General features: G+C 36.5%; 1 long non-coding RNA gene across 2 annotated transcripts in view; it reads right to left on the reverse strand.

Annotated features, from left to right (window-relative positions):
• Positions 1-980: 980 nt before the first annotated feature.
• The window catches only part of LOC126963137 (uncharacterized), a 40,915-nt gene continuing 15,728 nt past the window's right edge, over positions 981-26,167 (reverse strand). The window contains exons 4-6 of one of the 2 annotated variants that reach the window (XR_007728954.1): positions 21,038-21,118; positions 11,129-11,270; positions 981-1,109 (exon numbers count right to left, since the gene is read on the reverse strand). This is a non-coding gene — a long non-coding RNA (uncharacterized LOC126963137). The remainder of the gene's footprint in view (positions 1,110-11,128; positions 11,271-21,037; positions 21,119-26,167) is intronic. The other variant, XR_007728955.1, reaches the window with a different exon arrangement.

Raw genomic sequence — 26,167 nt, forward strand, 5'->3', positions numbered from 1 at the left:
CCATACCTGGCTAATTTTTTGTATTTTTAGTAGAGACAAGGTTTCATCATATTGGCCAGGATGGTCTCGATGTCTTGACCTCGTGATCTGCCCGCCTTGGCCTCTCAAAGTGCTGAGATTACAGGCACCAGCCACCGCACCTGGCCAAATTAAACAAATTTAAGTTGCACACCTCCTGACCAAATAAGATTTTCAAAAGATGTTTATCTAAGAAATTAGATGCTTACTTCATTAAGACTTCTCAAAAGTTTTATTGGATCTGCTGCAAATTAGTTTAAATTTAAAAAGCAATTGAATGAAGTATATAAAATAACTTAAAGTTGTGTTCCCATAGATAAAGGCAATTTTTTTTTAAAGGTGTACCATTTAATCTCAATCAGTCATGCTTGGTACCTGTTACACTTTCTTTCATAAATGTCAACAGGTCACATTTTCAAAATCCTTGCTATCCAAATGTAGCCAATAAAATGCCTATTATTTTATTTGGTTTTGTTTTCTTTTTCTTTTTCTTTTTTTTTTTTTTTGCTTCTTTTTTAGACGGAGTTTTGCTCTGTTACCCAGGCTGGAGTACAGTGACGCGATCTTGGCTCACCACAACCTCTGCCTCCCGGGTTCAACAATTCTCCTGCCTCAGTCTCCCAAGTAGCTGGGACAACAGATGTGTGCCACCATACCTAGCTAATTTTTGTATTTTTAGTAGAGATGGGGTTTTACTATGTTGGTCATGCTGATCTCGAAATCCTGACCTCATGATACGTCCACCTTGGGCTCTCAAAGTGCTGGGATTAACAGGTGTGAGCCACTGCACCCGGTCCATTTTCATTTTTCAAAAGCATGTTCTTTAGACATCAATGTTCCATTTCTTTTAAAGTTTGAGAACATAGAGGAAGCATATTTCAAAGAAAGTTATACATGGTATGCACCATCAGATTTGGCCTTATCATGATATCTACTCATATCTGAGCACCAAAACTCACCAGTGGTTCTCTATTTTTGACCAGACGGATTATTTTTACTGAGTCTTCCTCATTGTCAATATCTTCAGGCATAGGAGGCAACACAGGGTCATAATTCTTCTGAGCCACAGTATTATGTACAGAGAGCAAAGCCTGTAACATTCAAAGGTATATATATATAAAAATGACACACACACACACATATATATATATCATTTAAAGCACATCAAACTATAAAGAAAATCAAAACAGCATTACGGTTTTGACATAGCAGTGGTAATAAGGCAGTTACTTGAACAGGTGCCTTTTACAAATGGAAAAGTGCTTGTCCAGAGAGCAGATGGCAGCTCTACTTAGCAGTCACCTCTATCCCCAATGTCACTGATGTATGTAAAGAATCAACATATAATCTCCTCTAACCTGTACATTCTCTGGTTTATTCTTATAAGGGTATCATTTTGGGGCAAGAGTGCAGGGGATGTGACTTTTGGAGGAAGGGAGAATACGAGGGCTAAAGATGCATTGTCAATGAGAGTCTGAGAATATTTTATATTTTTTTCTTTCCTACTATTTTTCCTCCTATTAGCAGAAAACACAACAATGATCAATATGATGGATTCTTTTGTTTTTTTTTTCTCACTTTAATTGTTTGTGCAACTGGTGACCACTATGTGTATAAAAGAATAAAAGTAATTCTGGACCAAAGATGAGAAGAACACTGGAACTTTGACATGTCACTATTCTTCAATGAACTTGACCCCTAATAAGCAACACCATTATTCATAAATTACTCAAACCAAAAACCTAGAAATCATCCTTGATTCCTCTCCTCTTACTGACATTCTCAACATCCAATACATATTCTATTTAAAAAAATTTTTTTTTAGACACAAGATCTCTCTCTGTTACATAGGCTGGAGTTCAGTGGTGAGATCATAGCTTGCTGCAACATCAAACTCCCAGGCTCAAGCGATCCTACTTTGCCAGTCTCCTGAGTAGCCAGGATTACAAATGCATGCCCCAATGCCCAGCTAATTTTTTAATCTTTCTTTCTTTCTTTCTTTCTTTCTTTCTTTCTTTCTTTCTTTCTTTCTTTCTTTCTTTCTTTCTTTCTTTCTTTCTTTCTTTCTTTCTTTCTTTCTTTCTTTCTTTCTTTCTTTTTTTTTGACAGAGTCTTGCTCTGTCACCCAGGCTGGAGTGCAATGGCATAATCTTGGCTCACTGCAACCTCTGCCTCTTGGATTCAAGCAATTCTCTACCTCAGCCTCCCAAGTAGCTGGGACTACAGGCACCTGCCACCACACCCAGCCAATTTTTTTGTATTTTTAGTAGAGATGGGGTTTCACCATCTTGGCCAGGCTGGTCTTGAACTCCTGATGTCATGATCCACCCACCCCAGCCTCCCAAAGTGCTGGGATTACAGGCATGAGCCACTGCACCTAGTCCATATCCTATTAAATCTACTTCCAAAGTACACCTAAATTTTTTCTTTACTCTAGATCAGAGATTGGTAACTACAATATCTGTCTTTGTAAATCAGGTGTTACTGGAACACAGCCATGTTTGTTCATTCATGCATTGTATATGGCCACTGTCATGCTACAGTGGTGAAGTTTAGTAGGTGGAACACACTGTTTACATAAAAAACTGGCAGGTCCCTGGTCTAGATCATAGATGCCATTATTTTTTGCCTGGAGCACTGCAGTAGTCTTTAATGGCTCACCGGAATTCAACTCTGGCCCATTTTCAAGTCCACAATTCACAGTGTAGCCAGAGTAATTATTTTTAAAACTTAATCACATAACTAACCCCTTAATAGCCCTTCTAAAGTTGCCCATCGATCTTGGGATGAAGACCAAACTCTCCAGGATGTCCTAAAAGTCCTGCATGCCTCTCCAACCTTATCTTACACTGCCCTCCACCTCACTCAACTTGAATAACTCTTTCTTGTAGAGGTCTGGCCAAAACATCTCATAAAAGCAGATACCTTGGTGACTCGATCCCCTAACACCTTGTTCTTTGCCTTCATATATGTCCATAATTTATAATCATATGTGCATTTTTATGTTCATATGGTTAATGTTTGCTGTTTAGTGAAACAGAAGTTAAAATGGCAAATACTGTCTGTTTTTAATCAAACTTTTGAATCGACTATAACATGTATACAAAAAGTACAAATCATAAGTATATAGTATACAATTTCAAACATGAACATGCCCACATAAACACCCCCCAAACAAGAAATACAACATTAACCAAACTCCAGTTGTCCCCACTTATGCTCCTTCCTAGTCATCATGCCCTCTATACCCCCCAAGGTGTGAATCTTTGCAACTATTTGAAAATTATACAATTAGGATTCCAACTGTATGTAATTCATTATATAATTGCTGTTGGGAATAAGCCCCCCAAAATCTGGCCATAAACTGGCCCCAAAGCAGGCCATAAACAAAATCTCTGCAGCACTGTGACATGTTCATGATGGCCATAGTGCCCACACTGGAAGGTTGTGGGTTAACCAGAATGAGTTAAAATTCAGGGCAGAAAACTGCTTAAAGGCATTCTTAAGCCACAAACAATAGCATAAGCGATCTGTACCTTAAGGACATGTTTCTGCTGCAGTTAACTAGCCCAAACTATTCCTTTAATTTGGCCCATCCCTTCGTTTACAATAAGTGATATTATTAGTTAATTTAATACCTATAGAAACAATGCTAATGACTGGCTTGCTGTTAATAAATACATGGGTAAATCTCTGTTTGGGGCTCTCAGCTCTGAAGGCTGTGAGACTCCTGATTTCCCATGTCACACCTCTATATATTTCTGTGTGTGTGTCTTTAATTCCTCTAGTGCCGCTGGGTTAGGGTCTCCCCTACTGAGTTGGTCTCGGCAATTGTATAATGTACATTACATAATTATATAAAAATGTGTATTCATTGCCCAGGCATGGTGGCTTACGTCTGTAATCCCAGCACTTTGGGAGGCCAAAGTGGGTGGATCACCTGAGGCTGGGAGTTCAAGACCAGCCTGACCAACATGGAGAAACCCTGTCTCTATCAAAAGTACAAAAAAATTAGCTGGCATGGTGGCGTGTGCCTGTAAACCCAGCTATTTGGGAGGCTGAAGCAGGAGAATCACTTGAACCCGTGACACGAAGGTTGCAGTGAGCTGAGATTGCATCATTGCACTTCAGCCTGGGCAACAAGAGTGAAACCCCATCTAAAAAAAAATGTGTATTCATTTTTTTCCAAAATTAAGTTAGTGAAATTCACCCATGCTGTTACTGATGGTAGAAGTAATTAATTTTCCTTCTTATATAGTATTCCAACATACAAATATCTTACAGTTTCCTTACCCATTGTGCCTTTGAGGGGCATCTGGGTTGTTTTCAGTTCTTGGCTAATATAAACAATGCTGGCATAAATGTTTCATGTTTTTTGATGAACATCTATACATATATATATACACACACACACACACACATATATATAAAAATACACAATGTTAGTAAAGTATATTTAAGAGTAGAACATCTGGGTCATGGGTTATATAGTAAGTACATTCAAGATTAGTAATGTTTTCAATTATACTTCCACCAACAATATATGTGAGTTCTAGCTGTCTAACATGATCCCAGACATGCCTCCTTAAAATATTTGCATGTTTTTCATATTAATTTGCATCTTTTTCTTATTAATTTGTAAGAACTATTTATAATACACTGATCCAAGTCTTTGTCAGTTATATGTACTACAAATACATTCTCCCTTTTGGTAGCTTGCCCTTTCACTCTCCTTCTTGGTGATTTTTGCTCAATAAAGGATCCTAATATTTATGACCTCAATTAATGTTTTTTCCTTTGTGGTTCATGCTTTTTGTAGCCAATAAGACTTTCAAAGTGGAAAAAATAAACAACATCAAGGTGATAAAACACCTAAGAAGATAATGGCTGCAAATTTTTGAGAACTGATGAGAGAAAGACTCTAAAGGTTCAGGAAAGATATATCAGGAAGCCTGATATATCCTTTAGGAACAAGGAAAAATAAAAAGAAACCTATGCTTACTACATCATAGCAGAACTGCAAAATGGCAAAGGCAAAGAGAAGATCTTAATAGTACTCAGAACAAAAAAGACAGATCATCAGAAAGGAAAGAAGAAAATTGATTGACAGCTGAATAACAGCAGCAATGGACACCAGAAGATAGTTCAAATACTTTCAAAGTGCTTAGAAAAAATAAAAGCTAATCCAAAATTGTGTATCTAGCAAAAGTATCTTTCAAGAATAAGGATGAGGACAAAGATGAGGTTAACAGGGATCCACCTGAAAAAACTAAAAATAAATAAAAATAAAGGATAATGAAACAATAGTTTTCAAAGACGCTGGACATCAAGCAACAAAGGGCAGAGATCATTGAGAGACAGGAAGCAACGTGAACTTATGATTGCACCAGCATTACCACCTGCAGTTTCCAGGCTGTGATGGGGAAAAAGAAACACAGTCAAAATTCAGTGGTCTCCTTGAGTTGAGAAAACAGAGCTGAGAATCCAGGAAGGCCAACTGACTAAAGTTCTCAGGGAAGCCTATAGAAGAGGAAAGGGTGGCAGATACAAAATTTGGGAGATCTGTAGGAGGTCTCCCTTGAGTCCTGAGCAAAGTCTTTAGTCATGGCAGGCATATAAGAAAACTATCAGAAAGGATTAGAGCAGTAGTTCCTAATTGAGAGCAACTGTATTCCCTTGGAGCCACTGGCAATATCTGGAGACATTTTTTGATTGTCACAATTTAAAGGATATTATGGTCATCTACAGTACTGAGGCCAGGGATGCTCTTAAACATCTGATCATATACAGGACAGTGCCCTCTCCTCCAGAAACCATTATTCAGCCCATGAATGTCAGTAGTTTTAAGCTAGAGAAACTGCATTACAAGGAATAATCCCTGAAGTTAGAATAGGGAAGAAATAGCTCTTGTTATCATCAGTTAGCAGGAAAAACTTCATAATTCATAGGCACTGAGAAGAGTTATGGGACGGATATTGTCTCAATAGTGGAAAAAATAAGCCCAAGATTTAATGCTGCTATGATTTCACCTAAAAAAAGGCTTAGGGCCAAGTACAGTGGCTCACACCTGTAATCCTAGCACTTTGGGAGGCTGAGGTGGGTGGATTGCCTGAGCTCAGGAGTTCAAGACCAGCCTGGGCACACGGTAAAATTCCGTGTCTACTAAATAATACAAAAAATTAGCCAGGGCATGGAACTGGGAGCCTGTAGTCCCAGCTACTCGGGACACTGAGGCAGGAGAATCACTTCAACCCGGGAGGCAGAAGTTGCAGTGAGCCGAGATCACACCACTGCACTCCAGCCTGGCGACAGACTGAGACTCCATCTCAGAAAAAAAAAAAAAAGAAAAGAAAAGAAAAAAAAAAGCTTAAAAACAAGCCTCTGGAAGATCAAAACGTTTCCCATTGATTTAACTGTATAACAAAATGAAGCTCAATAGTACTATCTATACAGGTGTCTTCAACCCAAGGCCACAGACCAGTACCCATTAATGGCCTGTTAGGAACCAGGCTGCACAGCAGTAGGTTAGTAGTGGTGAGCGAGCAAAGCTTCATCTATATTTATAGTTGTTCTCCATCACTTGCATTAACGCCTGAGCTCTGCCTCCTGTCAGATCAGCAGCAGCATTAGATTGTCAGAGGAGCATGAACCCTATTGTGAACTGAGTATGTGAGGATCTAGGTTGCATGATCCTTATGAGAATCTAATGCCTGATGATCTGTCACTGTCTCCCATCACCACTACATGGGATCATCTAGTTGCAGGGAAACAAGCTCAGGGCTCCCACTGATTCTACATTATGGTGATTATGTAATAATAATAGAAATAAAGTACACAATAAATGTAATGCACTTGAATCACACTGAAATCACTCCCAACCCCACATCTGTGGAAACATTGTCTTCCATGAAGCCGGTCCCTGGTTCCTAAAAGGTTGGAGAAGGCTAATCTACAGAAACACAAAAATACCCGGCATCCAACAAGACAAAACTCACAGTTACTGGTAGTTGATCAAGATAAAACTCACAATGACTCAGAATTACTAGGTATGCAAAGACAACAGAAAATATTGCTCCTAATAAAGGAAAAAAACAATGAAACCAAACCCTGAAATTACACAGATGATAAAACCAGATAAAACCAAAACCTAAAATTACACAGAGAAAAATATTAAAACTTGTTATTATAACTATATATCAAATGCTAAAAAAAGTTAAAGACTGAACATGAGATATGGAATATATAAAAATCACTCAAATCAAACTTCCAGAGATGGAAAATATGAAATAAGAAAAAAGTACACTGAATGAGATTAATATAGATACTGCAGAAGGAAAAGTTATCTTGTAGAGTAAGTAACACAAGCTGTCTACAATGAAACACAAGGAGAAAATATACTGAGAAATTATGAACCAGACTTAGTGCCTATCTGGGGAACTACTTTAAATGGCCTAATATTTATGTTAACTAGCATCTCCAAAGAAAGGGAGAAGTTGCTGCAAACTATCTAAAGAAATACAGCAGAAAATAGTCCAAATATGATGAAAAAAGTATAAACCCACATGTTCAAGAAACTCAATGTACCCAAACACACAGAAAACATACAATACCACCAAATTGCTTAAAACCAGGAAGAAAATATTAAAATCATCCAAAGGAAAAAAACACACTCTATATAAAAGAATAAGGATTTAAAATGACAGCACACTTCTCATCAGAAACAATGTGGGCCACAAAACAATGGAGCAATATCTTTAAAATACTTAGAGAAAAATACTGTTGACTTAGAATTCTATATCCAGAAAAACTATCTTTTAGAAATAAAGGGGTATTGAAGACTTTTTAAAGATATGTAAAAGCTAAAAGAATTAATCACCAGCAGACTTGCATTGCAAGAAATGTCACAGGAAGTCTTTCAGACAGAAGGAAAATGTTGGCAGAAGGAAATGTGAGCACATACAGAGGAATAAAGAACACTGGGAATGTCTACTATCTGTGTATCTGTGGCAACTATCTTGCCCATAGTAAAATAGAGATAGCTGAATAAAATGTTTTTAAATAAAGCAATTTTGATAATTGACAGGCAATATTAAGAACATCAGCTAAATATTTTTTTCTCCTTAGCTTTGTTCCACATATAAATTCCAAAACAATTTCATAGACATTAAGTTCATAATTTTAATAGCTTTATTTTACAAATATTGTTGAATAGCAACATTTTTAATTTTGGACAACTAAAACAAATTTTGGATTCCATTATCCTGTTTTAATTGAGGTGATTTTATTCTTTAATATACAGACTTGCCTTTCAAAAGGCAATACTTAAATGGAAATCGTATTTCCTTTTTTTTTTAAAAAATTATTATACTTTAAGTTCTAGGGTACATGTGCATAACGTGCAGGTTTGTTACACATGTATACTTGTGCCATGTTGGTGTGCTGCACCCATCACCTCGTCAGCACCCATCAACTCATCATTTACATCAGGTATAACACCCAATGCAATCCCTCCCCCTTCCCCCCTCCCCCTCCCCATAGTAGGCTCCGGTGTGTGATGTTCCCCTTCCCGAGTCCAGGTGATCTCATTGTTCAGTTCCCACCTATGAGTGAGAACATGTGGTGTTTGATTTTCTGTTCTTGTGATAGTTTGCTGAGAATGATGGTTTCCAGCTGCATCCATGTCCCTACAAAGGACACAAACTCATCCTTTTTTATGGCTGCTTAGTATTCTATGGTATATATGTGCCACATTTTCTTAATCCAGTCTGTCACTGATGGACATTTGGGTTGATTCCAAGTCTTTGCTATTGTGAATAGTGCCACAATGAACATACGTGTGCATGTGTCTTTATAGCAGCATGATTTATAATCCTTTGGGTATATCCCCAGTAAAGGGATGGCTGGGTCATGTGGTACTTCTAGTTCTAGATCCTTGAGGAATTGCCATACTGTTTTCCATAATGGTTGAACTAGTTTACAATCCCACCAACAGTGTAAAAGTGTTCCTATTTCTCCACATCCTGTCCAGCACTTGTTGCTTCCTGACTTTGTAATGATTGCCATTCTAACTGGTGTGAGATGGTATCTCATTGTGGTTTTGATTTGCATTTCTCTGATGGCCAGTGATGACGAGCATTTTTTCATGTGTCTGTTGGCTGTATGCATGTCTGCTTTTGAGAAATGTCTGTTCATATCCTTTGCCCACTTTTTGATGGGGTTGTTTGTTTTCTTCTTGTAAATTTGTTTGAGTTCTTTGTAGGTTCTGGATATTAGCCCTTTGTCAGATGAGTAGATTGCAAAAATTTTCTCCCCTTCTGTAGGTTGCCTGTTCACTCTGATGGTAGTTTCTTTTGCTGTGCAGAAGCTCTTTAGTTTAATTAGATCCCATTTGTTAATTTTGGTTTTTGTTGCCATTGCTTTTGGTGTTTTAGACATGAAGTCCTTGCCCATGCCTATGTCCTGAATGGTATCACCTAGGTTTTCTTCTAGGGTTTTTATGGTATTAGGTCTAACATTTAAGTCTCTAATCCATCTTGAATTAATTTTCATATAAGGAGTAAGGAAAGGATCCAGTTTTAGCTTTCTACTTATGGCTGGGAAATTGTATTTCCATATGCCAGAACCACCAATCACAACTGATGGGTTTACCTGTTGCTCAGAAGAATCTGCAGGAAATTGAACCCTAAGCCTTGTAACTCATCAGACTCACAAGAACTCACTGCACTATACCCCCTGGGGTCAACTTTATGTTCTAAGTATCTGTCAGGTTCCCAGAATTAAGTGTCCAGCTTATAAGGATGAGCAACATTGATTTATCCCTCCAGAAGGAAGCTTAACTTTTTCCTTCAGCTTGCTTTAATGAAGCTTCATCCATCCTGCATGCTCAGGCAGTGAGTAATTTCTGTTAAGTGAATATTTGGAAGCTAAAAATTACAACAAATCTTCTTATATTATTGCCCTTTAAAAAAAAAACCAAATTTTCCATGACTTCCAAAATTATAATGCTGCATTCTAGAGATGATGTCACTTCATTGTTTTATCAAAAGTGAGTCCCCGGAATGATGACTCATGCAGGTTAATTTGCCTTTAATGTGGTAATTTGATGGTTAGAAGTGGTTCTGATTTATTAATGACTATCTTCGCTTCCCCTAGAAACAAAGTCTGTGTATAGAACAACATCCCTCCATCAATGCTCCTAAATGTTATGAACATTATTGCTTTTGTCTATTTCATTACTGCAGGAAGAATTCACATTTAATCTAGTTAGGCCTTTGGCTACTTACTTTTACATTTTCAGACATCTGTTTTTATACTGTATTTATTTTCCTGAATTGGATTTTGTAGACATTATTGACTAATAAGAATAATCCATTTTTTAATATGGCAATTGACTGATCAATTCATTCTGGGTATAATCTTTCAATTTTTGACAGTTCTCTGGTGACACTATTGTTACAGAATAATAAGTCATTTCCTAACTATCAAAGACTTGACAGTAACAGGTTATACAAAAGAAGTATTGGCATTCTTCTGAACAAAGCAAGAGATTCCTAAAGAGTAAAATGAACAAAATTGCAATCTTATACTACTATGAATTAAAGAATATGTAAGAAAAGTTTGAATGTCATATAAATGTACAGAATTATCTTATATGAGGAGACAAAGGAGGCTATAATGGAATAAAAATTCCACCAAACATTTAATAATTTACATTGAATTCAGTTTACTGGGAATTCCAATGTTCCAAACACAGTGCTACGTGCTAGAAACAAAGATAAGAAGACCATCCTGTGCATCAGTAAGAAAGACATACTTGTGTTCTTTATTAAGTGTGGAACACAGAAAATCCCTGAAATACACACACACACACACACACACACAAACACACACACACATCTGTTAAATGTCCTGTTTAGTTTCTGGATACATGTTTTTGAGCTTTAGTTTTCCTAATCTTTAGAAAGAATTAATATTAGTTGGGCACGGTGGCTCACACCTGTAATCCCAGCACTTTGGGACACCTAGGCGGGTGGATCATGAGGTCAGGAGATCGAGACCATCCTGGCTAACATGGTGAAACCCCGTCTCTACTAAAAATACAAAAAGTTACCTGGGCGTGGTGGCAGGAGCCTGTAGTCCCAGCTACTCAGAAGGCTGAGGCAGGAGAATGGTGTAAACCCAGGAGGCGGAGCTTGCAGTTAGCCGGGATCAGGCCACTGCACTCCAGCCTGGGTGACAGAGTGAAACTCCATCTCAAAAACAAACAAACAAAAAACAGAGTTAATATTAGTACCTACTTAATAGGGCTTCGCAATGATTAAAGAGATAACACATGAAAGTGCACAGCAAAAAGGCTGCTCCATTGAAAGACTTCATCTTATTGGTGTATTAGCTGTTACAATTAACTTTAATGATTATCTTATTTTCAGGAATAGTCATTTTGAATATTTAAGTTTGTCTATAAACTTGTAGAGGACCATATATACATTTAAGAAAATTCTTTCCATATAGCTATTCTTTTCCTTCATATATTTGCAAAAGTTGGCCAAACTAGCAAACCTTTAACAAATTTTACATTAAAAAGGTTAACAAGTTGTATATTGTGATAAAAATGCATCAAACTAGAAATTAGCATCTGTAAATATAAAAAAAAGAAACCCAAACAACCTCCCAAATTTAAATAAGTCAGGATATTGAAGTTATCAAAATTTATTATAGAAAATCAAGAAATTAATATCAATGCCAATATGACATACATGATGTCCATGGAAGATGACAAAATTTAAAAGAAAGCCACATACTCTTAAATGCATTTGTAATTAAACAAGCGTGAAAGCTAAGTATTCCACTAAATGAAATCAAAGATAGATATAAAGAAAAGAGTTAGACTGGGTGCAGTCACTATCTCATGTAATCCCAATACTTTGGGAGGCCGAGGCAGGCAGCTCACCTGAGGTCAAAAGTTTGAGACCAGCCTGGCCTAAATGGTGAAACCCCATCTTTACTAAAAATACAAAAATTAGCCAGCCATGGTGGCATGTGCCTGTAATCCCAGCTACTTGGGAAGCTGAGGCAGGAGAATTGCTTGAACCTGGGAGGCTGAGGTTGCAGGGAGCTGAGATCACGCCATTGCACTTCAGCCTGGGTAGCAGAGACTTAGTTTAAAATAAAAAAAGGAAAAGAAAAAAAGAAAGAAAGAAAAATATATTTGATAATAAAGAGCCAGTTCTTTTGAGAGATGAGATAATAAGGCATTTCTGGTATGCACAGCAAGAAACCAGAGGAAAAAAATATTGTATATTAATAGCACTGAGAAACCAGACAGAACTTCAGATACAAATCAACAGAATAAATTGAACACCATTCCAACGTGCTTGAAATCATAATAAAATATTAAGTTTCCTGGGAAAAAATAAATAATGAAGTAACTCTAGAAGAACTTGAAAGCTGGATTAACTAGATAACTACTGAAGAAATTGAAAGCACTATCAAAAAATTTTCCCCAGAAATGGCATTTGAGCCAAATGAAGGGTCATATTAAAGTTTACTGTTTTATTTGTAGCATTCCAACACATAATAAAACATAATGTTTCTTTTTCAAAGGTCTCACAAGCCAAATGCAAAACCTAACCAGAAAGTATAAAAAGATGACAGCACAACTTTGGTCTCAGGATGATTTTTTAAAATACCAAAGTAATATATTACAAAATCAGATATAAAAATCTTCTTTTATAGAATACATTTATGCAGCCAACAAACATATGAAAAAAAGCTAATCATTACTGGTCATTAGAGAAATGCAAATCAAAACCGCAATGAGATACCATCTCATGCAAGTTAGAATGTTGATCATTAAAAAGTCAGGAAACAACAGATGCTGGAGAGGATGTGGAGAAATAGGAAAGCTTTTACACTGTTGGTGGGAGTGTAAATTAGTTCAACCATTGTGGAAAACAGTGTGGCAATTCCTCAAGGATCTAGAACCAGAAATACCATTTGACCCAGCAATCCCATTACTGGGTATGTACCCAAAGGATTATAAATCATTCTACTACAAAGACACATGCACATGCTTATTGAGGCACTGTTTATTGAGGCACTGTTCACAGTAGCAAAGGTTTGGAACCAACCCAAATGTCCCTCAATGATAGACTGGATAAAGAAAATGTGGCACACATACACCACGGAATATTATGCAGCCATTAAAAAGGATGAGTTTATGTCCTTTGCAGGGACATGGATGAAGCTGGAAAACATCATTTTCAGTAAACTAACACAAGAACGGAAAACCAAACACCGTATGTTCTCACTTATAAGTGGGGGTTGAACCATGAGAACACATGAACACAGAGAGGGGAACATCACACACCAGGGCCTGTCAGGGGATGAGGGGCTAGTGGAGGGATAGCGTTAGGAGAAATACCTAATGTAGATGATGGGTTGATGGTGCAGCAAACCACCATGGCACGTGTATATACCCATGTAACAAACCTGCATGTTCTGCATATGTACCTCAGAATTTAAAGTATAATAAAAAACAATCTTCTTTTATCAAAAGGAAGATTTAATCCCAATAATTTAATGTTTTGTCAATATAAATATCTGCACATTATTATTTATACTAACAACTAAAAAAGTTTCTATGATCACTTTGATAAGTACCATAAAGGCATTTGACAAAATGTAATATAATCTTGATTTTTTAAAAAAAGACAGAACAAAATTTTGTAAAATATTCTATCAGAAAACAGTAACAAACATCATACAGGATGTTTGATGATAATAACATGAAGCACAGAAGTATAATAACAGGAAGCACAGAAGTATCCCTACAAAAGTACAGAAAAATAGGAGCATACCCTTTACTGCATGTTTTCAGCATTTTTTCATGTAAGCCATATCAAGGCAATAAAGTAAGGGAGGAAATGATCTATAATTACTAAAAATGAAAAGATTTTTTAAAATCTTGTCAATAATGTAACACTGAAAATTTTTAAAAATGAAATATTTCAGTAAGGTGATATAAAATAAGTATTATGGAAATTAACATGTTTACCATATAGAAACAATATGCTTGTTAGAAAATACTCAATAAATAGTATATATTGGAGAAAATTAATTTATACATATGTATATGTGTGTATACATATAAATATATGTGTGCATGCACACACACATACACATCAGGTCTGGGAACAGACCAGCAGGAAATATTCCAGGTTTATACAAGAAACTATTTGACCTAAATAAATATATTGCCATGTTCTTTGACTGGAAAATTCAACTGCATCCCAATGGGTTTTTTAAGGACATGAAGAGAGAATTCCAAAGTTCTTCTGGAAAAATACATTTGCAAGAATAATGATAGAAATTTGGCCTTAGCAGGTATCATGCTGTAATTACTAAAACGATAAGATAACCAAATTTACAACAATCAACCAATAGTTCAAAACAGATTCATATACATAATAAAGACAAATCAAACTGTGAGAAAATTGCTATCCACTTGAATTAAAAAAACTAGAACCACATCTTATACCATACACCAAACTTTCATACAGATTAATGATTTCAAACTGTAAAAAATCAATTTAAGTCAAAATAAAACAGGAAAGCAAATTTTCCTGAACTTGTCATGAAGAATGGCAGTCCTAAGTTAACTCAGTGCCCAGAAGTCATAAAGAAAAAAGCATACCAAATTCTCCTACATAAAAGTACATATTTCTACAGTTTTAGAAAATGCATGTAAGACTAAAGAAAAATAACTGAGGAGAACTATATAATAATGATTTTATATCTTTTTATCACTCACAATTCATTAGGAATAGCACAAAATTTTTACTAACCATTATTTAATCTTGCAGTACTGACTGAAACCTTGCTGTACGTCTGCAATTTTTATTCCCTACTGTCATGTAGCTTATATTCTAGTGGTGATTAACTAGCAAAGCTAAAAAAGAATATTACTTGAGGCTGTGTATGGTGGCTCATGTTTGTAATCCCAGCACTTTGAGAGGACTAGGTGAGTGGATCACTTAAGGCCAGTAGTTCGAGACCAGCCTGGCCAACAGGTCAAAACCCCGACTCCACAAAAAATACAAAAATTAGCCAGGTGTGGTGGTGTGCACCTGTAGTCCCAGCTAGTTGGGAGGCTGAGGCAGGAGAATCGCTAGAGCCCAGAAGGTGGAGGTTACAGTGAGCTGAGATTGTGCCACTGCACTCCAACCTGGGTGACAGAGCAAGACTCTGTCTCAGAAAAAAGAAAAAGAATATTAATTAAAAATAGTTTTTACAAATTGCAACTGCATAGGGAAACAGGCTTTCTCATGTACTATACAGCAGGTGCTCAAGAAGGTCTGTCTTAACAACAAGCTGGAAATAATGATCAAAACTCTAAAATGTACAAACATTATGTATGCCCCAATAATTTACTGTCCTAATTAAAGCATATTTTGACAAAATCCATAAAATTGTCTAATAAACAAAAGATGTGCATCATAGTCTTATTTAAATAGCAGAAAAGCAGAAATAATAAAGGTTCATCTATAAGAAAAAGTTAAATAGATAATTTTGTTGACACAAAGAGAAGGCTACAAAATGCCAAAAATATTAAAAGCACACACACAAAAATCACAGTAAGTAGTGCATTCTATGATCCCATAGAATAAACTAGAATAAACTATGTGTATATATATACATATACACACATACACATATACATATACATACAGAAATGGTTGCAAGGTAATGCAGCCAGCCAAGAGCAGTTATCCCTAGAGGTATATGAACACACAATTCACAGAAGAAATAAAAACATATAACTTTAGGAAAAGATATTCATCCTCACTAATAAAGCAAGGAGGATAGGGGCTATCGCTTTCTTTATAAATTAAATGAAAAATACAATTATGTATTATCAAAAAAGAATATCTCTATTTCCTTTTAAGTCTTATCAAGTCACTTTGTAAAAGGTAAAATAAAGTGAATGTAATAAATTAAGACATCTTATTAAGGACAAATATCATAAATCATGTATATTAATAAATGATTCCTTCTAACCTCACTTATGGATTTTAAAATATTCTTTCCTTTATGGGTGCATGTTTGTGTGTCTGTATGTGTGTATTCCTGTCTTTGTGTTTCAAATGTTTCTCTATTCCATGATCACATAACTTTATTTCTTTTCTTTTCTTTTTCTTTTTTTTTTTTTTTTTTTTTTTTGAGATGGAGTCTCCCTCTGTAGCTCAGGCTGGAGTGCAGTGGCACAATCTCCACTCAGTGCAAGCTCCACCTCCCAGGTTCATGCCATTCTCCTCCCTCAACCTCCTGAGTAGCTGGGACCACAGGTGCCCGCCACCATGCCCAGCTAAGTTTTTGTATTTTTAGTAGAGATGCGGTTTCACTGTATTAGCCAGGATAGTCTTCATCTGGTGACCTCGTAATCCACTCGCCTTGGCCTCCCAAAGTGCTGGGATTACAGGGCGTCAACCACTGTGCCTGGCCCATGATCACATAACTTTCAAATTTTCTTCTAATATATATTTTTTCAATTAAAAAAATTTTTTTTTCTTTTGAGATGGAGTCTCGCTCTGTCACCCAGGCTGGAGTGCAGTGGGGTGATCTCGCTCACTGCAACCTCCGCCTCCCAGGTTCACACCATTCTTCTGCCTCAGCCTCCTGAGTAGCTGGGACTACAGGCTCCCGCCACCACGTCTGGCTAATTTTTTATATTTTTAGTAGAGACTGGGTTTCACTGTGTTAGCCACGATAGTCTCGATCTCCTGACCTTGTGATCCGCTTGCCTTGGCCTCCCAAAGTGCTGGGATTACAGGACTGAGTCACAGCCCCCGGCCCAATAATATTCTTATGGTTCAACTTCTTACACTTAAATTTTTAATATTTTTGGAGTTCACACTAGTGGCAATTGTTCTTTTTTTATCCCAAAGTATTAGTTATTCCAAGACCACGTATTGAAGTTGTCCCTCAAGTTGCCCATCCCCCATGCTTCCTTCCACCCATCCCACACTCTTTCATTAGGACTTCAGTCGTATGCTTGTGTGTGTGTGTGTGTGTGCATGTGTGTGCAAGTGTGTGTGTGTGTGTGTGTGTGTGAGATAGAGTTTTACTCTTTCACCCAGGCTGGAGTGAAGAGCACAATCTCAGCTCACTACAACCTCCCTCTCACAGGTTTAAGTGATTCTCCTGCCTCAGCCTCCCAAGTAGCTGGGATTACAGGCATCTGCCACCACGCCCAGGTGATTATTGTATTTTTAGTAGAGACAGAGTTTGGCCATGTTGGCCAGGCTGATCTCGACCTCCTGACCTCAGGTGATCAGTCCACCTTGGCCGACCAAAGTGCTAGTATTCTATCTGAATTATTTCTACAGGCTACCACTGGCCTTTCTCCATTCAGTATTGCATTTCTCCCATTCTACACCTCCCAATGCCTTAAAAGGCTGGTCTTAGACTACATATGGAGTGACATATCACTTCCTGCTTCAAATCCTTTGAATGGTTTTCCACTTTTTAATAAGCTCACGATTTCAGGTGTGGCCATATAATTTATCCCCCAAATAGGGAAATGATTGAAAATGGGAGAAAGGCTATTTATTTGTAATAATGCTGGAGCTGCAGGCATGAAGCAGACTGTCCTTGACAAACCCTGTTACCCCTTCCTCCTTCGCAAGCCATCCATTCACCTGTTCTAAGGCTGGTTTTGCATTTTCACATCTTCAAACTGAAAGTTTTTCCTTTATGGGACTTTACGTGCTCTTCCCTGTACCGAAATCATTTCTTTTTCACATCCCACCCCTGACCCATCTCCCACTTCTTTGTCCCCTTCTGTTTCCCTCATACTCCACCATGAGGTCTCACTTATATGCCACTTCCTCTGTAAAGTTTTCTTCAATATTCTCCCCCTGCCCAAGTTTGGGTTTAGCACGGTTCCTATGTATTTCATATCATTTCCATGCACTCCCTCTTTTAAATCCAGTATTTCTCCTATCACCTTCACTAGTGTACATATATCTTCTATAATCTGCATCCATAGGGCCTGGCACACAATAGACATTAATAGAAAAATATCTAAGAATAAATGAATGGGCCGGGCGCGGTGGCTCAAGCCTGTAATCCCAGCACTTTGGGAGGCCGAGACGGGCAGATCACGAGGTCAGGAGATTGAGACCATCCTGGCTAACACGGTGAAACCCCGTCTCTACTAAAAAATACAAAAAACTAGCCGGGCGTGGTGGCGGCGCCTGTAGTCCCAGGTACTCGGGAGGCTGAGGCAGGAGAATGGCGGGAACCCGGGAGGCGGAGCTTGCAGTGAGCTGAGATCCGGCCACCGCACTCCAGCCTGGGCGGCAGAGCAAGACTCCGTCTCAAAAAAAAAAAAAAAAAAAAAAAAAAAAAAAAAAAAAAAAAAAAAAAAGAATAAATGAATGGCTGGGCGCGGTGGCTTATGCCTGTAATCCCAGCACTTTGGGAGGTTGAGGGGAGTGGATCACAAGGTCAGGAGATTGAGGCGTTCCTAGCTAACATGGTGAAACCCCGTCTCTACTAAAAATACATAAAAATTAGCTGGGTGTGGTGGCACACACCTGTAATCCCAGCTACTCAGGAGGCTGAGGCGGAAGAGTCACTTGAACCTGGGAGGTGGAGGTTGCAGTGAGCCGAAGATCGCGCCATTGCACTCCAGCCCAAAAGACAATGGAAGACTCTGTAAAAAAATAAAAGAATAAATGGATGAATGAATATCTGTCCCTGGTGACATTTAGGAATTGCCAAAGAAAATTATACATTTTTTCAGGAAGAATTGCCAGATTTTTGAAATATGTGTATTATCTACCAGAATGGGTGCATATTTGGTTGTGTGTGTGTGTGTGTGCGTGCAAATGCATGCATCTGTGTTTTTTTAAAGTTCTATTACTTTGAAGATATACTTCAACTTTACTTTTAGTACAATGAATTAAGTATTTAAAATGAAGTAGCAAATCTTTACAAAGTAAATAACTTCCCTAACCCACTAGAAATGAAAGATAATATTCAAATTAACACACTAGAGTTGGATTTTTCATATTTTGACTATCAATAAAACTAACAACCTACATACCTTGCTTCTGTTTAAAAGGAAAACAAACAAAGATTTTAGTTTACTCCAAGGACAAAATAGATTAACTGATTATATCTTGAAATATTCTTTATTTGAGGGTTTAACTTCTTGAAGTAATATGGAAATGAGGTCAAAGTGATGGTAGATAATATGAATGACTTCAAGAAAAGCAATGTTAAATGTTAGATCAAAAAGGGAAAAAGGATATTTTCTTCCCAAGACTAGCTAACTACAAACTGACATTGCCAAATGAAACATCATGTATCCTGGAATATTATCTATTTTGTATACATATTTCCTACATATATGAATATATGTCTTTCATGACAACTTTACACCATTCTTTAGTCACATTGCTAGATAAATATGAAAAATAAACAAATTATCTACCTAAAATATTTTCCACCTAATAAAATTTAACTATCTAATTATAATGTTTTATCAAATGGCCCTTCTTAATACTGTCTAAAGTCATACCTCTTTCTTGAGCCAAATACCAGTTCTCATCCAGTATAATATTACATAATTAGCTATTCCATTTGAAACACTCTTGAACCAAATACCATAATCAGGGATTTTTGTGTATGTGTGAAACATGCTGTTTTCATTTCTAATACCCTTAAACCAAAACAATAATCTCAAAAAGGAGTTTAAGAAACTACTCATAGCTCACCTCTCCCTCCCGTGGATGATACTAACTTCTCAGGTGCAGACTAAGGCCAAATGAAGAAATCTTCAGAAAATTCTCTGGCTAAAAATCTCCTTCTCTTAATGTTTTTACACACTTTGCTTTTAACATCAAGGAACTTTTCTGCTCTAATCTGATCCTTGTTCTTTTAGAACAAAAATTTAATGACTTCCTGAACCACTACAGATCAATTACCCTCACATCATTAATCATAGCCTATTTAGCCTTTATAGCAATATATTCATGTACTTATATTTACTTATAGGGATTAGGTTTTACAGTCCATGCATGTTTTTAATGTCATTTTTTAATTTAATACCATCTCTCTTTTTATAAAAATAAATGTAAAACCAACTACAGCACAATTCCAAAAGCTATTTCTCAAAAAACGTAGGAACTAGTTTTTGTATCTAGGCAGAAATTTTCATTCAACACTCTACATATGATCACTAGTAATCATCTCAAGCTAAATGATCATTTTAATTATGTAATTATGTAATCCATATGCAATTCTGACTCACAGAACAATATCTGACACATAATTGTGACAGTGTGAAGTCCAAAATATATACAGTGCAGGATTTAGTGCAGTAATGACCTCAGAATAACTGCAGGAAAATTCTTAAAAGCCTGCTGTAAACTGATCACATTTGGATGAAAAATAAGTGATTAACTCAGGAGGCAATGGGAAAGGGAGAACTGAAATCTGTCTGCCAATATTTTATGGGTATTTTACACTGGAAAAATGCTCTTCTCTGTAAAATGGAATGATATTTTGAAACATAAATTAGTAAAGGGACAGGAAATGGGGAGGTGAAAGGGGAAATAAAGAGGAATATTGAAATGATCCTACAGAAAAATAGGTATATTTGTCAAACATATTGGAATCCCATTAACTACCCAAGTAAAATGGACCTAAACAAAATCACTAGTAGGTTCTGTATAATGTGCTCTTTATTTAAAATGAAAATGACCTTGAAGCTACATTATATTTATCAGAACTTCAATTCTGAGCTTCCCAATTAGAGTATTTTATAGTTTCTCATCACATTATAATCAAAAGCTCACCTCTTTCTTATTCATAGGATTTAGGCTATTAAAATACTATGCCTATGTGAAACACATTTACTTGAGAATTGATGCTTAAAACAAAATTCATCTGAAGGCTCAGAAAGTGGCCCTGTTTGAAGATATTTATTACCAGCGCAATATGTCCTCACCTTCACACTGGGTTTTGACAGTAGTTTCAACAGCTCTCTGATCTCACTGTTTAATGGATTGTTCTGAAGCTCTTCAGCCAGCTGCAAGGGACATTACATTGACACAAAGAACATTTAGTATGAGCATCGTTAGGTTGTGTGTGTGACAACTGAGAATCTGTCTTGCTCAAGGCTATTGCTTTCCAATGTTTAAGGAGAGGTCACCATAAAAGAAAACAGATCATCAATCATTGCTCTTCCTTTTAGGCCTTCCCTAGTCCACATTCGACCCCAGGCTCTCGGCTGAGTACAAATCAAGTAATCTTATCCGCCAGATCACCTTCTGATTTATTCCAAGAAGGGCAAACCCTAGCACTTCGTCCATGTGAATGGTCTTTTGTATCTAGCCAAAGGACCACTTGTGAGAAGAACTGGATAAAGCCTTGACACGTAACCTCCTGCATCCCCCACAAAAACAGAGCTTCTGAATGAGGCAGTGAAATCCACAGGGTTTCCAAAAACCTATGGGGATTCCAAAAACCCATAGTAGCTGTACTGTTTAGAGCTAGGGTAAAAATAATTAGAATGCCCCTAATAGAACAAATGGCCTGAAACTCTTATTATGTTTACTTATTCAGATGAAGAAGTCTGTTAAATACCAACCAATTGTAATATCAATTGTAAAATGAGCTATAATGGGTTGACAAATACCCTGGTACCAAAAATGCTGACTGTACTCTACTATAATAACCAAGACTTCTCATTTGGGTTCTACATAAAGAAAATGTTAGAACTTCAAACCTGCCTCATGTCTGCCATTAAGAGATATTCCTATCAATATTCCAATTCAGTTTTCTTAAGAAGAAAACCAAGACTCGAACAGGAAAAAATGTTAGAATTATGAAATATGTGGTATATATATATAAGTGCATTTTATTTAAAAACCCTTCTTAAAATCTTGCATGAAATTTCCATTTGCCCCTATTTTGTCTACCAAGCTAAAAATAATTGTTCATATCTCTCTGGAAAAGGACTTTTCTCTAAAAGAAGGGCATAATATAATTTATACACAAAAAATAAAATCATAAAAAATTTTACAGTCATTATCATTAACTACCTTTCACAAATTGCTTTTACTTTTTTGAGGTAATATTTCTACAGAACTTTTAATCTACAAATGACATAAAGGTTATTTGCATACTTCAGTCACTTAAAACATAATATATTTTAAAATTTAAATATACTGCTCTGACAAATTACAAGATACTATGGTTTATCATATTTACATAGCAGTCTCTAATTTTTTATAAAGCAATATTGTTGCAGTATAATTGGGCCACAACAACATTGGTTTAAAAACAAATGTTTCCCAAAACTTTGCTTTCTTGGGTGGAAACTGCACCTTACTTGAGCAACCATATCTACATCTTTATTCACCTTCATGTAAAAAGTTTTGGTTCAATAATGCAGAAGTAAGTTTCCTCATTAAATATATATTGAAACATACTTGTAATCTTTGTAGATAAAAATAGAAAGGAAAATGTTTGGGAACTAAACAAATAGCACACAACTTGGATATTTATTACATATGCATATTTTCTAAATTAGAATATAAAGTAGGTCAAATAAAATCAACTTCTCAAGATGGCCAATTTTTTAACTATATTATGGCCTGGATATTTTACCACATTGAATTATAGCTTGTTTTATCAAAAATAAAGGAAAAAATATTAAAAAGCAATAAATAAGCTATGGGATGTCATTATAACCAGCCTTCACACTAAACATATTTCTCGTTCAACTTTGGGTCCTTTATAATTTATCCTGGTGCATTCTCAATTCATTTGAGTCTGTAAGTTAACAGTAAGAATCAGTGAGTTAGTGTCCTTCCCCCAAGTTTAAAATAAAATTATAGCTACAGGAAATTAACTACTCCATCAATGTCAACTGCTTCTAAAATTTATTTTTTGATTATGAAGGTAATTTGGAAAAATCTAATATCCATAAATAATTACTATGTTTTGCAATCCATTTTAAAAACAATCCTGTCTTTTTATGTATTTCATATGCTTAGTTAGTATCCTAGTATCTGTCTTTTTTTTTCTTTTTTTTGAGATGGAGTCTCACTCTGTTGCCCAGGCTGGAGTGTGGTGGTGTGACCTCGACTCACTGCAAGCTCTGCCTCCTGGGTTTCACCATTGTCCTGCCTCAGCCTCCCGAGTAGCTGGGACTACAGGTACCCACCACCAAACCTGGCTAATTTTTTTGTCTTTTTTTTAGCAGAGACGAGGTTTCACCATGTTAGCCAGGATGGTCTCAACCTCCTGCCCTCGTGATCTGCCCACCTCGCCCTCTCAAAGTGCTGGGATTACAGGCATGAGCCACTGTGCCTGGCCCTGTCTTTTTTTTTTTAAATATAGAAAAGAATACAGACCTTAAAGCAATAAACTTTTGTAGCTTTAAGGTTTTGTTTGATACAAGAATAGCTATTCCTGCTTACTTTTAGTTTTCATTTTTGTGAAATATCTTTTTCCACCTTTTTACCTTAAGTTTCCTAAGTCCTTATGTGTTAGGTGACTCTCCTGAAAACAGCAGATAAGTGGTTGGTGGAGTTTTATCCATTCTGTCATTCTATATTTTTTTTATGTGGAGCATTGAGGCCATTTACATTCAATGTTAATGTTAAGATGTGAGGTACTGTTCAGTTAATCCTGTTAGTAGTTACCTAGACATTTTTTTTTTCATTGTGTTATTGTTTTACAGGCCCTGTGAGGCTTATGCTTTAAGGAAGTTCTATTTTGATGTATATAAAGCTTTTGTTTTAAAATTTAGAACTCCCTTTAGCATTTCTTGTAGTGCTGGTTTGGTAGTGGCAAATTCCCTTAGCACTTGTTTGTCTGAAAAAAGTCAATGTGAAGGAAAGAGTTTTCTGTGAGAAAGATATTCTGTGAGACAGAGTATCAGTATCAGGTAACCTATAAAAAAATCTGTCAGACTAATAGCAGATTTCTCAGCAGAAACCTTACAAACCAGAGGGATTGGGGCCCTCCTGCTTTTAGCCTGAAACCATATAAATGCCAGTCAAGAATTCTGTGTCTGTCAAAACTAAGCTTCATAAATGAAAAAGTGATAAAGTATTTTTCAAGCTTTTTAGTATATAGTTTGTGGTTTTGTTTTCTTCTATATAATTGCCTATATACCAAATACAGAATTTTCAATTCTTTTTATTTTTAACATACACATTTTCTATTTCATTATAAAATTCTTTTAAATATTTTAACATCATTTAATTGACTACATCAGTAGAATTTTGCATAATTTTCTTTTACAGTATTCTGTAAATCATATGTGCCTTTTATGCCTAGATAAAATAATAGATGCAATAGTACTGCAAAAAAACTAAATAGATATAATCCTTGCCTTTATGAAACTTAAAGTGAAGGGAATAGAGATTATAAAATCATACACATATTAATGTTATCATAAAAGTAAAGTGTGCTTTAATAGAATTTTAAAAGGTAACCACTGAGATTAACAGTTTAGGGCAGGTGTCTCTGCAAAAAGGACACATCAACTAATAAGAAATCCTTAGAAATAATTTCTGTTGTTTTAACTTATTCAGAATTCCTTTCATTTCTTTCCCAAATCACATTCTCTTTTCTATTGGTGAGTTGAACCTTCCACATTTCATACCCTCTTGGCTCATGAGTGAACACGTTACCCATGCCAAGACAATAATAGTTTCTCTTAGGTGTTTAAACCTTAAACGTGTACTCAAAAGAGCAGAAAATGATCAGACCTATGTTAGTCCAATGATAGTAAAATGAAGCCTATTGGTTAATTCTTGTTCATCTAACTCTTAAAACCAAGCTTATTTCTGTCATTCCAGAATTACGAAATAGGCTTTGCCTTTAATTCTCTACAACAAGCATAAAAAGGCAATAGATTCCTCTTTTTGCTTAAATTGCACAGAATTCACTTCTGTGGCTTATGTAACAGTCAACCCTAGCTGATACAGTCATTATTGTATAGTAAGAAAAGAAATGAGATGCTCACAAATGAAGCTAGGAGTCAACTGGTGTAGGTTTTCAGGGCATAAAGGACTTTTGAATTTCATTCTAATGGAAAGCCATTTAAAAATGTTAAGCAGGAGACTGCACAATCAGAAGTATGTTTTCATAATAAAACAGCTTCAATATCTGGACTAACACTTGAGGTTCACTGTCTCACAGCTATGGTAAACAAAGTCATGAACACACAAAGAGTGAGGTTGAGAGCAGAAGTTTAATAGGCAAAAGAAAGAGAAGAGCTCTCTGCTGCAGACAGGAGACTGGAGAAACTGACTGCCGGTCTGTGGTGAAATGCAGGGGGTTTCATAGATAAGCTGGTAAGGGGTGGTGTCTGACTTACACAGGGTGTAAAAAACTGGTTAGACCAGGTGTTCCATTTGCATAGAACACAAATCTTTGGTAGCTCCCACCCTAATCTTTTATTATGCAGGTGGGTTTATTATGAAGGTGTGTTAACTCTTGTTGAAAGTGAGCTAGGGGGTTATATGCTAAATCAACTAAGAAGTCTCTTGCCCTAAAAGAAAATCATTTGTAAGAAAAGATCATCATCATCCATGCTGCATTTCAAAAGGGTTCAGACCTAACTTTGAAGGGATATTTCTTACCCACAGTAAAGCCATGGAAAGAAGAGTGACCCAAAGAAGGCGTGTTCCTTGGGACAGTTGTGTTGCAGGGCTTTTACAGGGCTTGAGGAGGCCCTGCATTTTTGGATTATTAATAATGGCTTCTAGCCCTTTCCTAGAATCCGGCTTTACGGAAAAAAACCTGGGATCCATAAGGTGGATCTGGACTGGCTTAGTGGCTATAACTTGACCTATTCTTTCATGAGTTGCCCACACTTCTGGATTAATATTAGCTTCCACCAGGGGGAAACAAAGAGTTTGTCCTGGGGTTATAAGAACGCTACCCCCATGTGAGCTAAAATATCTCTACCTAATAAAGAAGTGGGGCTTTTAGGCATGATTAAGAAGGCATGTATAAACAATAGGTCCCCCAAACTACAGCTAAGGGGTTGAGAAAAGTATCTGGTTAGACTCTTTCCTGAGATGCTTATCACAGTCATGCTACAGGAAGAGAGGAG

Source organism: Macaca thibetana, chromosome 9 (genome assembly GCF_024542745.1).
Source record: "Macaca thibetana thibetana isolate TM-01 chromosome 9, ASM2454274v1, whole genome shotgun sequence".
NCBI lineage: Eukaryota > Metazoa > Chordata > Mammalia > Primates > Cercopithecidae > Macaca > Macaca thibetana.